Here is a 12,699-nt window from a genome sequence, read left to right on the forward strand (position 1 = left end):
GCCAGAAAATAAGTACAAAATCACTGTAGACTCGTGTAAAGAAAGTGGTATTTGAATGAGGAGAACATGATCCGGCAGTGGGGATGGTGGTGAGATGGGAGGGAACTCGGAAGTTTTGGCCCTTGTTCCGTTATTGATACACTTTTGTGCATCTCAGTTTCATGGCATATCAAATGAGGGGGAAATGGCAACTGTGTATAGGGTTGTGTGAGGACATAATATATATCATCACTTTGTTGTAAGCTTAAATGTGCGATACAAATGTCAAAAAATAAAGGAACGTTATATTCAGTACCCTAGGAGTGATGATAAATAACACTGATGTTGTTCAATCATTTTTTCCCCTGTGATCATTGCTCTCGAGTGTGCAGGTGCTTGATACTGGTACTTAAAACTGTTCGTTTGAGATTTGATGAACAATCCTTAACATGAAATGATCATTTGGGAGGAAATCAGACATGGGAGAAAAGTCGAAAAAAATTTCCATCCTGATCCAGGCTTACTTTATTTTTTTTATTTTTATTTTTTGAGACGGAGTCTCGCTCTGTCACCCAGGCTGGAGTGCAGTGGTGACATCTCGGCTTACTGCAAGCGCCGCCTCCCGGGTTCACGTAGTTCTCCTGCCTCAGCCTCCCGAGTAGCTGGGACTACAGGTGCCCGCCACCACACCTGGCTAGTTTTTTTTGTATTTTTAATAGAGACGGGGTTTCACCATGTTAGCCAGGATGGTTTCCATCTCCTGACCTCGTGATCCGCCCGTCTCGGCCTCCCAAAGTGCTGGGATTACAGGCTTGAGCCACTGCCCCCGGCCTACTTTATTTTTTATACCACTCAAGATGGTTTTATTTGTAGGGGTATAAATTATCATTGTGTCATTATTCTTAAAAAGTGAAAGTCATTATGCAGACATGGGTTAACAAGATTAAATTTGTGTTATTTGTGCTGAATAGATGGGTTAGAAATATGTCTTAAGTTGTTTATGAACCTAGACTAAATAGGAAATCCATCGGGAATCAGAATTATTAATAGCAAACATTAAAACTGTTTAACATTGAGATATCATTCTGGTCTCTCAGAGATACTAAGTGGAATAAAAGCATGTTCTTGATCTTCATAATATGATTGTGTACAGAGTTGTCATTTCAACTAGGTTAATTAGGCATAAAAAAGTCACCCATGGTATTGAATTTAGAGATAAAACAAAACATGGCAAAAACCATACAGATTTGTGATGAGCAGACTTCTTAATATCTTTTGTTTTTAACCTGGTCCTTTTCTCATAGTATGAATCATAAGATTCATATGAAACCCAGAATTGGGGTGATACCAAGTACAGTCCCACATATTCAGATGACTGGATTCATTGATATACTCGGACACAGAGATAGGAAGAAAGGCTTGACTGTTAAGACTTCTGATCTATAGTTTTTGTAATAGCTGGAATCAAACAATATAATTTACGTGAAAATGCCTGACATTGTGTGTGACACTTATTAGGCAACCATTTTGGTTTTCTTCCTCTTTAGTAATGTCAAGCAATTGTGGAACTTCCCCCGCATCACCCCCACAGGTTCCAGCAATTCTCCTGCCTCAGTCTCCGGAGTAGCTGGGACTACAGGGACACGCCACCACACCTGGCTAATTTTTGCTTTCTTTTTTTTTAGTAGAGAAGAGGTTTCACCATATTGGCCAGGCTGATCTCATACTTTTGACCTCGTGATCCACCTGCCTCGGACTCCCAAAGTGCTGAGCCACTACGCTTGGCCTGCAATTGTGGAACTTTTATTATGTCCCAGGTAACACTTGCCCTTCACAGGAATGTGTTTGTGTGATATTTATAAAAACTGCATGAGGAGGGTACTGTCATTGCCATTTATCTCATGAGGAAATTAGAGTATAGAAAGTTTAAGTACTTGCCTATAGCCACTTAACTAACAGATGACAGAGCTCAGACTCAAGTCCAGGCAGTTCATCTTCAGAGTCCAGTCTGATCTTCAGGGTCCACTGCTGTTCAGTAAAAAAACTATTCTTACTGTCTGTCTGATTCAAAGTTCTTTTATAATTTGATATTCAGTTATAAATAAGAAATAATAGTTGTGCCTGGAATTGACTGAACAAAGAGAAATATGATATACCATTAATTAGACGGCCTGTTTACCATAACCCGTATGTCATTGTCTCTTTAATGAACTTCTTTGATAAGCATCTACTGTCTCAAAAACACACTTGTGGGCCATGGAGTCACCGCCGCTTAGGATTATCACTCATATGTATTTCCCTGTGTATTCAGATATCCCACTCTTTGTCCCCCAGCCCCCAGATTTCACTAATGGTGAAAATGGGGTCCACAGAAAGAAATGTGCTAAACCATGACTTAAACTGACCTATGGGAGCTTCTATCAGCTAGAAGTATTATAGTTTCTTCCAGGGTCAAGAGTCATTTGCCGCGGGACCGAGTCCATATTCTGTGCGCTAATGAATTGTATCTGAAATCTCATGCTCTTAGCTGTTTGGCCCGCTGAGAACATCAGATCTTGGGTAGCTCAAAAGGTTCTTAAGAGTCCTTCTTTTGATAGCATCTTTTCAGTTCCTTACTCATTTGAGTTTTTCTAAATTTCTTGTATCTAAGAAACGATACATCCTTGGCTTCTTTCTTGACTAGCATTTGGCATCACTTGTTGACTTCTGACTTTATTATCTGTATTCTACAAATTTTGTCAAATATTTACTGAGCTACTACTTGGGCAGTTTTAGTGCTAGTTTACTGGGGATAAGTGAACAAGGATGTCATAGCCCATAATCTCATAGAACTTGTGGTATAAAAGGTTACATAGACATGTAAATAGGAGGTTACAGCCTATAGAGGTAAGCCTATGATGGTAGACATAGATCAAGGTGAGGTGAACTCAGGGAGATCTTCACAAGGGAGTAGACCTCTGAGCTGAAACATAAAGAAGGAGTAGCAATTATCCAAGCTCCGAAAGTACAGGGACAGACCTATATAATTGATCTCAGGATACTGAACACAGTGCTTGTCATATAATTAGAACTCAATAAATATTTTTAAGAGATGAATGCAAAGTAAAGAGGGTAACAAAGGCTTCCTCCAAACTTTAGTCAAGCTTCTCTGAGCCATCTCTTTTTGACTATGCCTCATATTTGGGACCTGCCGTTGACCTGCTGTACCCAGTTTTAGCGAAGAGTCTTGTTATTAAGAATCCTCCCACTCTAGATATTTGATTACATTGTCCTGCCTTAACAAGAATCCCGCCTGCCCTTGATATTTGATCAAGTTTTTCTTAGTAATTTTTTATCCTTGACTTTTCATTATGCTTGTTGGCTATAAATCCCAGTGGTGTTTGCTGTATTTGGAGTTGAGTTCAATCTCTTTGCTGTGTTTCAATAGTCTCTTCTCTATTGCAATAGTCTTGAATAAAACCTTTCTTACCATTTTAAGGTATATCATAATAATTTCTTTCTAGCAAGGCTGAACATGTTTAAAGGCAAGACATAGGAGCAATCAATTCACTATTTTCTTTCTGCTATTTGTGAATTTTTTCGGCAAAAGAAGAAAAAAATTCCTACCTCATTGATTATTTTGGAGATCAAAATAAACTATAAAAATGGAATGTGTAAGATATTAAAACAAATCTGACATATAATAAATACCAAATACATAGTAGATATTATCTTTTTTTCAATTGTCATTTCCTCATGCGTTTGGTTATTCAAAATAAGTCTTGCCATCCTGGGATTTATGTAAGGTAAATGGGGCCCACATACTTTCTGAAAATATGTACAAAATTATGTAAATGTCAGTATAAACATTTATTTTACTTTGGGAGAAGAATTATAATTTTTGTTGTATTCTCCAAGTGTCTGCAACTTTAAAAGTATTACAAACCACCATTATATTTATTTTCAGACAGAATATATCTACTTTCATGGTTCCACATTGATAGTTTCCAAATACATTCATCATATCCAAATTTAGTTCTATACCCCATTTCTATATTTGCTGCATTAAGATTCAAACTTCTAGCTTACAATTCTTTAATTTCTTCTATCTCAACATCTATCCCAATTTGGTTCTTTTTCCTAAAGACTTTATTTCTCTTTATAATGCTTCTTTTCCCTCAGTCATGAGGCACATGCCTTGGAACACAGGTATGTACCTTTGTATGTAAACTGCTCCTTTACTCCGTGTAGCAATTCTGCATTTAAATGGTATGTTTTACCAATTTTCTCTAGACTCATTTTGGACCCTCTTCACTTTGTGCTGCAATTTTTTTAAGAGCCTCCTAACTGATCTCCTGGCCCCTACCTGTTTTTCGGGGTTAGTTCATCTGTCATGGCACTACTATATTTTATCTTTAAAACTTTAGAAACAATTTTCCTGATGGTTCCTGTCTTTCTAACTCCTTGTGAGGGCTGGTCCCCAGATGGTCAAAGCATAGCCTCCTTGTATTTCCTGAGAATTTCCTTCCACTCTCTTTTCTGCCTTTCCAAATCCTAGCCATCTTTCATGTTCTAGTTCAAGTCCTACCAGTTTCAAAGGAGATTTCCTTGGTGACTATCTTTCAATATTTTCCTCTTCTAACTTCTTACTACATGGATAATTTCATACAGCTGAGCACTTTGTAGTTCTGTGTGTGTGTGTAAATGTATATGTGTGTGAGTACACTTGCATGTGCAATGCTGTATCTTCCCAGGCACGTGAAGGGGGCAGGACTTGTCTTACATTTCATACTCCTCCTACTATCAGACTCTTTAAAAAAGGTAAAATATATTCAATCAATAATTGTAGCTTATAAGCAATCTTAACCATCTCATAGGAAGGATTTTAAACTTAATTTCTTAACTATTTTTGAAAGGTATAGAACAATGTGGCTATACATTTTAGTTTTATAGAGTAATAATGTATTATGAAGTTGTTGGACAAGCTGTCTATTCTCCTCCATATGGAAATACATACATAAACAAATGACATGTTTTTTTGTTTGCTTGTTTTGTTTTGTTTTTTTGAGACAAGAGTTTCGCTCTTGTCATCCAGGCTGGAGTGCAGTGGCACGATGTCGGCTCACTGCGACCTCTGCCTCCCGGGTTCAAGTGATTCTCTGGCCTCAGTCTCCCAAAGTAGCTGGGATTACAGGTGGCCGTCACCACGCCTAGCCCAAAGTGCTGGGATTACAGGCATGAGCCACTGTGCCTGGCTGGGTGTTTGTTATTTTTAAACAATGCCTTCCTCTAAGACATTATTTATGAAGAAGTTCCACATTAAATAAAAAATAACATCACTTCAGTTGATTGTCATAAGTTATTACCTGACTCTGCAGTTTTTGGTATTGTTAAGCCAGTCAAAGTTTATCCATTTCTATGTGGGCATTGCAAGGATCTTTGCCATGTACCTAACTCTGACACATACTTGATATCAACTTTTGTTCTTCAATTCCAAATGGAATTATTTAATAAACCACATAAATAGTAGGATGTTATAATTTGATAGAGACTTAGAGATCACCTAGTCTAACTTTCTAATTTTATAGATAAGGAAACTAAAGTGAGGAGTTAGATTGTCCAAGCTCACATGACAGTTTAAAGATAGTCTTAATGGAATTAAATATCCAGTTTTCTTGACATTCCCCAACTGGTAATTCCGTTTTAATCCTTGTTGTTGTGAAAGCATGAAATTTGCAAATACAAGGGTCTGATCCTATATCAATAATGGTTAGTTATACAGCTGTGGATAAAATGTTAAGTGTTATTATGGTGTCTTACCCAGTGAATTGTGAGAGGTGGCGGGACAAGTTCCCATGACGCCCAAGGCTAATGGAGCTTTCTCTCTGTTGTGACTATATTCTGGAGATGGCAGACCGTAGAGTTGACACCACTGAATAATGAGTATCATATAAATTCATGCTGAGTTTCCCCTTAAAGCTGTGCTTTTAGAAGGAGGTTATTCAACTGGGATAATTATGTAATATTGCATCACTGCAGGCTGTATTTTATATTTAAGAATCCCACATAAAGGATAGCTGATTTGCAGGATGTTCTTTCGGAATCACGTAAGACAAAACTGTTCCAAGCCCCTATCAGTGAATTCTTTCCGTTGCTTTCTTTCAGTAAGCAAATGATACTGATATATATTGTGAGTAAACACAGCCAGTTAACTTTCACATCAAGTTGGTAAGGTTAGGTTGTATAGCAATGTCCTATCCGCTATGGTTTGTTGCTATAAGGCTGATTAGTTTTGCCAGCTATTATAGGTCTTATATTTCCACTTTTTTCAAGAATAAATTATTTGAATAATAAAAGAGTGACTTTTCTAAATGTTGAGGCTTATTTAGAACATTATGATATTTGATGAAACACAACGGGATCCTTACTGCAGTAATGATTTAAAAAGTGAAATAACTTGGATTCCATGGTCGTTAAATGTGTAACTGTTACTCCATTACAGGCATTCTAACTTTTGATTCAGTGGTCCTAATAACAGATACACTACACACACACATACACACACATATATACACATGATTTAGTTCTATTATGAGCTTTAATGCTGGCTGTATTTGCACATAAATAATGATATAATTTATTTCTGTGTTCATATGTATAAAACCACTGTGAACATCTTTCCACGTATAAAAAAGTCCTTCAAAATAAGTGTTATGAATTGACTTAATCTGATGCGCCCAATTAATTGGACACAATTTTATCTGTCAGTCAGTCCAAATGGTGGAATTTTTTCAAGAATTTTCCTGAGTTGTCTTTATGTTAACCTGCACAGCTCATGTTAGCTGTCAGTTCACAGTTATGCAGAGCTTTGCAATTCAGTTGTTTTCATATGACTTTAACTCAGAAGTCAAACACATAGTCAGATGTGACCATCAGGTCCATTTCAGTTTGGCTACCTAATATTTTAAATTGATTTGAATTAAATGTCAGCATTATAAAAATTGGGAGTTTTTAAATAAACCTTAGTTTTCTGACTTCTTTTGCCCTGTCTCTGAATGCAACCATCAGCTGAAGGTTTTGATGAGATATGTGTTCACCAGGCCACGCTCATGATACATGTGACCTTCCTGCTCCTAGTAGTATCTTCAGTTTCTGATGCTTTTTCTAAAACTTTTTATCTACATGTACCCAAGGTTTTTCAGTCTTACTTTTTTCTTTTCCTTCATCTTTGCCTTTGTTCAGGGCTTTGGCATTTGTTTCTTGAACTAGTTGGAAACTGATTTCCCTCCTTCTTATAACATTTGATAGCTTTCAAGACCCATAACTTAATCTCCTGCTTTTAGAAGTAACTTTTAGTGTAGGTACAGAGGTGATAGAGAAAAATTCTTCATTTTCCCATAAAATAAACACTTAAAATTATATTTCGATGTAATATGATACCATGACTATTATTTTTTAATAAAAATAATTTATTTACCCACTTTATTGAGGTATGATTGACAGGTAAAAAGCTGTACATCTTTAATGTATACAACTCAGTGAGGTTGGGGATGTGTATACATACATAAAACCATCATCACCCTCAAGGCCTTAGACATACCCATAATCTCCCAAAGTTCCTTCTCACCCTTTCTATTATTATTTGTGTGCATGTGTGTGTGTGTGTGTGTGTGTGTGTTAAGAACACTTAACATAAGATCTACCTTTTCAGAAACTTGTAAGTATATTATTAACATAACATTAGCTACAGGCATTATGCTGTAGAATAGATTTTCAGAGCTTATCTTGCATAAGTGAAACTTTGTACCCTTTAACTGTCACCTGCCCATATTTCTCTTTCCCCCAGCCCCTGGCAATCACTATTCCAGTCTCTGCTTCTATGAGTTTGACTATTTTAGATTCCTCATGTAAGTAAGATCATCATACAGTATTTTACTGTAGTTTTAAAAAGTTTAGCTTATTTTTCTTAGCATAATGTCCTCAGGGTCTATCCATGTTGTTGCACATGGCCGAATCTCCTTCTTTTGTGAGGCTGAGTAACATTACATCTTACATATACCATATTTTCCATTATCCACTTATGTATTTGTCTGTTTTCACACTACTGACAAAGACATACCCAAGATTGGGGAGAAAAAGAAGTTTAACGGACTTACAATTCCACATGACTGGGGAGGCCTCACAATCATGGCGGAAGGCAAGGAGGAGCAAGTCATGTCTTACGTGGATGGCAGCAGGCAAAGGGAGAGCTTGTGCAGGGAAAACTCTCACTTTTACAAACCTCAGATCTCATAAGACTCATTCACTATCACAAGAATAGCATAGGAAAGACCTGCCCCCATGATTCAGTCACCTCCCACCAGGTTTCTCCTGCAACCTATGGGAACTGTGGGAGGTACGATTCAAGATGTGATTTGGGCGGGGACACAGCCAAACCATGTCAATTTATTTGATCGTGGCATTATTAAGTTGGTAAGACATACACAGAAGGCTCACAGCGTTCAAAAGGACAGCAGCCCCTGCTGCCTGCCTCTTGCCTACTCTGGCCTCCTCACTCACTTCCTCTTCCCTTGAAGCTGAGCTGTGCCTGCCAGGACTCTCTTCTCACTGTCCTCTGTACTCACGGGGCATTCAGCAAGGTTTTCCCTCTGGCTCGAAATCTTTTTCCTTTCCTATCTCTCTTATTATTTATATCTGTATCTGGAGCCTAGGAAAGATCAATAAAAAGATGTTTCAAACTTTTAAATGTTTTTCTTATCAATGCATTTGTCCTGGGTGTAATATTTCAATTTACAAATGGTCTAGAAGTTTTTCTCCATTGAAATGATCTCAGGCATTGAACTAAAAGAATAAAATAGATGCTAATACAAAATAAAGGACAAAAGAGAGATTACAGGAAGAAATATTTTATGGCCAATAGAATAGTGTATCAAACCACTTTTAGAATAACTAAGCATTTCTGTGAAAAACATAAAAGGTCAAGCAGCATATCTTACAGTACAGAAAGAAATCCATTCAATTTTAAAATTGTTCTTGCACTATCCAATGTTACTTAGAGGACAAAATAACTGAGGTTAATAGATTTTATTATGTCACTGACCTAAGTGGTTGATAAAAATATGAATTTAAAGGAATAAGATGGATATTTCAAGCTTGTAATGACATGTCATCAATCTCTGAAATGATTTTGGTTCCAGTTTGTCCTAATATGGTGGCAGTTGTATTTTTTTTAAGTTGCAATTCTGCATATTTTTCCATGAAGCAAGCAACTTTGAATTTCTCTATTACTTTAACCTCACAGTCATCATCACAAACAATAAATCCTTTTTCAGCACTGACCCCTTTAGAATCAGTTGTTACAGATGAGGCTTGCCAGACTCTGGAGGCAGGCAGAGGGGCTTGATTCTGATATATAACTCGTAGTCTGACTTCCACTCACTGGTTTCACTTCTCATTTAAACACTTGCTCATTCAAAACTTTCAGTAATCAGTGCTTCGGGCCAACACTAACTTTTTCGTCATATTGCACTTGATTCTTTCATACTTTGTTATATCGTTCTATTTACACTTTTACTTTAGTCCGTTTTCTCATTGAAAATGATGCCAACTGACTAAGTAAACAAGATGTCGAAAAAGAAGCATTTTACTATCTTCAAATCTCATACAATATAAAATTACTGATCTCAACACACATCTCATTGGGGACTTTTTATTTAACAGAAACAATAACAGCTACAACAAACTGGTAAAAAGCAGGAATTTCTTTCAGGAACATTGAGATTTTCACAAGTTGAGGAGGCTATCTGTATTGTCAACCAACTCTTGACAATTTTTGCCATTCAACTGAGTTGAGATAGATTGCAGAGAATCTTTGGTCCAGCATTGTTAAAGTGCCCTTTCCATTGCTAGGAAAGCCTGCCTCCCAGATGTTCCCCTACTCCTGTGTTACCTCTTCAGGGAGATCTCTTTTTCTTGGCCAACAAATCTACAGCAGCACAACAGCTCACTCCATTCCCTTGCATTAATTTATTCTTTATCATATCATTGTTACGTATCTATTACATGTTCATTTGTAGATTACCAACTTCACTAGACTATTAAACAGTTACTTTATTTTAACTGTTATTACTAAAGTTATTTTATTTTAAAGCTATGTACAATGTGACTAAACCATTATGAATATTTGATCTACCACCATTCTTAAAGTTCCCATGCACATATGTACAGGTATATACTGTTTAGTCCATCAAATACATTTACATAAGGAGCCAGTTATAAAAAACTAATAAAACCTAGTTAAGCCAAGTAGTCAGTTAAAAAAAATTACACTTTATCTAACTTCAGTGTTCTGTGTATTTCAAAGCAAGAAATTTAGTTTTTTTCCCCTCTCTTTTAGTGTCAAAAAGGTGAAGTCATGAGATTAGCAGGATGCAAGTAAGTGATTAAAGCAGGAGGCAGTCAGTTTAGATTAACACAAAATGACTCTGAGTTTTTTTTACCCTTTGTCTTTAGCATGTAGATCTATAATAGACTTGTTATATAGAAGGCCTAAAGTTGGTCTGTAGATGCCACTGAGAAAGGCACTTGAAAAAAAAACCTTACTAATCCACATAACAAGAATAACCTTTTATTCACATTTTAAAGCATGCACATTTTCTTTCAGCAAAAGTATCAGTTATGATGGAAATGCTAATTCACTTGTTTAAAAGTATGAAGAAGTAGCTCTCAACAAGTTACCGTTTGCTTCTTTAACCAAACTCCAGTGAGCACTTGTTGTATGCCATTTATTCTGCCACCTTCAGAAACATCAAAAGTCACCCCAAAGACAATGGATGCCTCAAGGATTGAACAGGCCAGTAAGTGAGGAGAGATTATTGTTTTGCTTATTCACACATTTATGCATTTATATATACCTCATCTTGCACCAAATATGACTTAGGTAATCTATAAAACCCCGTATACTCTACAATAATATAAGCTAGAAGTAGGTAAGAAAGTTATGGGGAAGGATAATCAAGAACAGGGCAATAAAATACGGCTAGATATAGGTTATTGCATAAAATGCAGGCTACGTAACAGTATATACATGCTGAGGGATATACTATATAGGAACTGATATAATTCAGTGTGTGATTAAATGTAACACTAGAGGTATGCACATGGTACAATTTTAACAGATAAGAGAGTGAATAACTATTTCTCAAAACTTTTAGTGTTAGAGAGATAAATTAATGTTTATTTATCTCTCTAAGAGAGATGGTTTTTCTTGAATTTCTGAGTAAGAAAATATTCACCCTGTTCAGACAGGGTGAATGAAGGATTACAGTACTCGAGGCAAAGAGAAAAGCATGTGGCATGTGTAAAATTATGGAAGCATGCATAATTACTATAGCATGAATGTTTGCAAAATTAAAAAGATAAACGTGATGGAAGCAGCAAGTGATGGGGGTAAAACGGGAGCTGGCCTTTGGCCAGCTGTGCTGCATTTACCTGATGTTAGAAAAGTCGATGATGTGCATCAGTGAGTACATCTTTGTATGTTGTGTTTTGGGGAAGGAATGTGAATTATTCCACTTTCTTTTTTTTTTTTTTTGAGACGGAGTCTCGCTCTGTCGCCCAGGCTGGAGTGCAGTGGCCGGATCTCAGCTCACTGCAAGCTCCGCCTCCTGGGTTCCCGCCATTCTCCTGCCTCAGCCTCCCGAGTAGCTGGGACTACAGGCGCCGCCACCTCGCCCGGCTAGTTTTTTGTATTTTTTAGTAGAGACGGGGGTTTCACCGTGTTAGCCAGGATGGTCTCGATCTCCTGACCTCGTGATCCGCCCGTCTCGGCCTCCCAAAGTGCTGGGATTACAGGCTTGAGCCACCGCGCCCAGCCCATCCACTTTCAATTAAGCCACCAGGTTTACTGTTGACTGTAGAGGTGAGCTGATGGCCCAACTCACCCATGGAGAATCTGAAGCCATTCCCTGAGCACAGCTGCATTCAATTATTACCTCTGTATCCCAAAGTGACCCTCCGCATCTTTTAGAGCGGAAATGTGGGAGAACGGGCATAGGGGAATTTGAAGACTCCTTCTTCTCTCATGATTGCCTATAAGATTTTCCCAGTGGTGTTATTTCAAAATATGTTGTTGTGTTAGATAATCCTGTCACCATAACTTCGTGTGTGTGAAGAAAGAATGTCTTACTTCAAAGGAGAGAAGGTAATCATTTTAAGTGACAGAGATTTGATACAACACAATGTCTTTATTTTTTTTTTTGTCTGCATTTCATATCCTTTCTTTTTTTCAACCAAATCTCTATCCTCGTTGCATCTTTTCCCCATACAGGCACTAATACAAAAATAAGCCAAGTATTTTCCAAGACTTCGACTCTGAGTCCAGATTTTTTTTTTTTATAGGTGGAAAAACAGAGCAACCCTCTAAGCACTGCTCTGATTATATCATGAGCCCATTCACATGGCTTCCTTTTGCTCCTGGGGTAAGTTCTAACTGATTAGGTGGCCTTTGCTATCTGGGACATGGACAAATCATTTTCTTATGTTATTCAACTTTATACTCACCAGGCTCATGACAACATTTTCTTACAGACGTAACCATTTCTCTCTAGTTTTCCCTCTGCCATACCTCCGAAAAGCACACACCCCTCTCGAAGTAAGGAAGTCTGGAGTATTGTTTGAGGCCTGGTTCGAATGAATCTTCAAGATATTATTCTAGTTGTCCTCAGTTGAAACAAACTCTCA

The 12,699-nt window shown here is 37.3% G+C and overlaps 1 long non-coding RNA gene across 1 annotated transcript in view; it reads left to right on the forward strand.

Annotated features, from left to right (window-relative positions):
- The first annotated feature begins 1,664 nt into the window (after positions 1-1,664).
- LOC117084387 overlaps positions 1,665-12,699 on the forward strand; it is a 52,420-nt gene continuing 41,385 nt past the window's right edge. The window contains exons 1-4 of the long non-coding RNA XR_004437427.1: positions 1,665-1,796; positions 7,805-7,865; positions 10,622-10,814; positions 12,358-12,437. This is a non-coding gene — a long non-coding RNA (uncharacterized LOC117084387). The remainder of the gene's footprint in view (positions 1,797-7,804; positions 7,866-10,621; positions 10,815-12,357; positions 12,438-12,699) is intronic.

This window comes from Trachypithecus francoisi, unplaced genomic scaffold (assembly GCF_009764315.1).
Source record: "Trachypithecus francoisi isolate TF-2019V2 unplaced genomic scaffold, Tfra_2.0 Lachesis_group0, whole genome shotgun sequence".
Lineage (NCBI taxonomy): Eukaryota > Metazoa > Chordata > Mammalia > Primates > Cercopithecidae > Trachypithecus > Trachypithecus francoisi.